Source organism: Liolophura sinensis, chromosome 1 (genome assembly GCF_032854445.1).
Source record: "Liolophura sinensis isolate JHLJ2023 chromosome 1, CUHK_Ljap_v2, whole genome shotgun sequence".
NCBI classification, from domain to species: Eukaryota; Metazoa; Mollusca; class Polyplacophora; order Chitonida; family Chitonidae; genus Liolophura; species Liolophura sinensis.
The window spans coordinates 41,975,496-41,978,142 of record NC_088295.1 but is presented as its reverse complement, the minus strand read 5'-3'; positions in this window follow the sequence as shown (position 1 = coordinate 41,978,142).

Here is a 2,647-nt window from a genome sequence, read left to right as displayed (position 1 = left end):
AGAAACATGACGGGAACTACAGATCAGCACTTCCGGTTGATCACTTACAAACTGCTTTCAGCGAAAACTCCTTCCCATAAAAACTCTGCTTTCAAAGGTATTCACTGGTCTTAATCAACCAGCCTTTATTACCTTAAATCATTTCATTTAATCGATATAAACCTTATGAAATTTATTTTAATGGGTGATATATTCTTAGAAATAGGTACCTGTGGAAGTTAATGAATGAAAAAAGAATTTGGCTGTTAACAGAGGTAGGGCGTGTAAGCCCTTATTGGAGAATGTGTTTTTGCATCATGTTTTGCACCGAATGAATATAAAAGGTGTGATTTGACAAAAACATTCATAAATAAATGTTTATTTTACCTGGATATGGTTCAGAAAAAACCTATAAATAAAATTCATATTTTTTAAAATGTCCTTTGTGTTCAATAACCGCTGAGTAGAAGAACAAATCTTGATTGGTCACATTCATTATTTTCTGACAACCTAAACAGGAACGAGGAGGAGTTAGGAAATTTCTGTCACATCCAATGACACCTGTTCTAAGATATTCATGGACGTTAGGCAAGTCTTCTTTTTGTCATTTACTTATGTAATCGTTCCTGGTATCCGAATCACCCTGCAGTCGCCATTTGTGGCTGGTTTATAGCCGTACTTTTTGTTTGCTGCAAATTATGGTTACAACAACAACATTAAATTGATAAAAATACATTTGCATTAGGCATTAGGCCTATATAGCGCTTCATGGTTTCAGGTTTGTCATGTTGATCGCAAAAGTACTATTGGTAATTTTTACATGTACGGGTCTGTGTGTTGACAACAGTTCGTACGACAGTAATGAAGATAACACCTTTCTTGGCTCTGGATGACAACGCTCGTAGAGCTTTGCGCAGTCATGGATCAGTTCTCTTTAGCCGGGTAGGATGAATTGTAAAATTTCGGAAAACAGTGGATAACTGACCTACCACGCCCATTCAGCCACTCCTTTACAATACTTAGGGCCCTAACTGTTAAAATCCCCAGATGTTGTTCATGTCACTTCGTACCCAAGTAACTTCGTCCAATATTACCTCATACCATAGTCACCTCGTACCATACTTAATATATAATCACATCCAGCTGCCTGACAACACATGCACACTGTGTAGATGGAGGCCATTTCGTAAATGAGCAGTCAGCGGACAAGGAATTTAATAAATATGGATGGATATTTACCTTTGGGATGATGGACATCTCAGGATTTTAACAGTCAGGTGCCCTAGGACCCAAAGTATTGTAAAGGATTGGCTGGATGGGCATGCTAGGTTAGTAATCGGCTATTTTGCGAAATTTTACAGTTCATCCTACTGGGCTGAAGGGGGCTGATCCATGATTACATGAAGCTCTACGAGCATTATCATCCAGGGCTAACACCTTGTCACATTTGACAATTCCTCGGCTATCCTACTCTGTCAGTGTTTATTTACACAGCCTGTCAACAATCACTGTTTCTGGTTAAAGTGCTGACTTGTTGAAAATTTATATTCATGTCCTTGCTCATCTGGAAAGGGCAGTTTTGTCATAGCATGGTCTTCAGAGTTGTTTTGAATTTTAGTTACTGCTAATAGTGGTTGTGATGGGATTTATTTTGGCCTTTCTTCCTGGTATTTCAGTAAACAATTTAATTGATATTAAATCTTTATCTTACGTGGTTGAATGAGCTTAATAATGGAAAAACTTTTGCATTGACTTATGAACACAGTTTTCTTAGCACCCCACCACCTGTGACTGGGTAGGGTGTCATGTCTTGTGTCATCGGCATGATTCTTCAGTGGTGGGAGCACTTTCGTTTCACGGACTCACTCTTCCACAAGAAGACACAGTATATTTACACACATCAAATGACTTATCGTCGTCACATGACTGAAAAAATTGAGATTCCATTTTAATTTCTAAAATGACTGATAAATCTCACCATTATGGTAACCTGCCATGTCTCTTTATATTCTGCATGTGTTTTTCAGATATCAGGCCAGAACATGTCCCGGTACTTTTGTGATTTGCAGATTGTTATAAAGATGCTTTTGTTCAGACCTTGTATTTCATGAATCTCCACCCTAGCAATCCTTCCATGGGCCTAACTCCATTCCTTTGTTATTTCAAGATAATAATACTCTTCAACTGAAAAGAAGAAATCTCTGAGAGACAGCTCTCAGAAGAACATTTGGCTTAGCTGGTACTTTGGCAACTCACTCTGAAGACCATTTTCGTGAACGAAGAGCTGCACATTCAATCTTAGACTTGTTTCAAAGTTGAATTCCCAATTTTTTTTTTTTCAAAATCATTTTTTGTCAATTGTTTCTGTTGTATTTGTTTGATTGTTGAACTGCAAATTTGAATCATAATGTGAGTCAGTGGATCTATTATGCCTTGTATCTCCACTGTAGAGAACTGGAACATTGGAATAAAACACTCAAGATCAATTTTAGTGTCTAAATGTTTATGTGTATCCCTTGTATTACTGTATATATGGTACCAGGACATGATGTACATGTAGACAGAGACTCTAATACACTGTATACAGCATTCTTCAGATAGGAAGTACATGTACTAGTTAATGAAACCCCTTGAATGTGGGGTCTAGATTTAAAGGTTTAACGGCGGT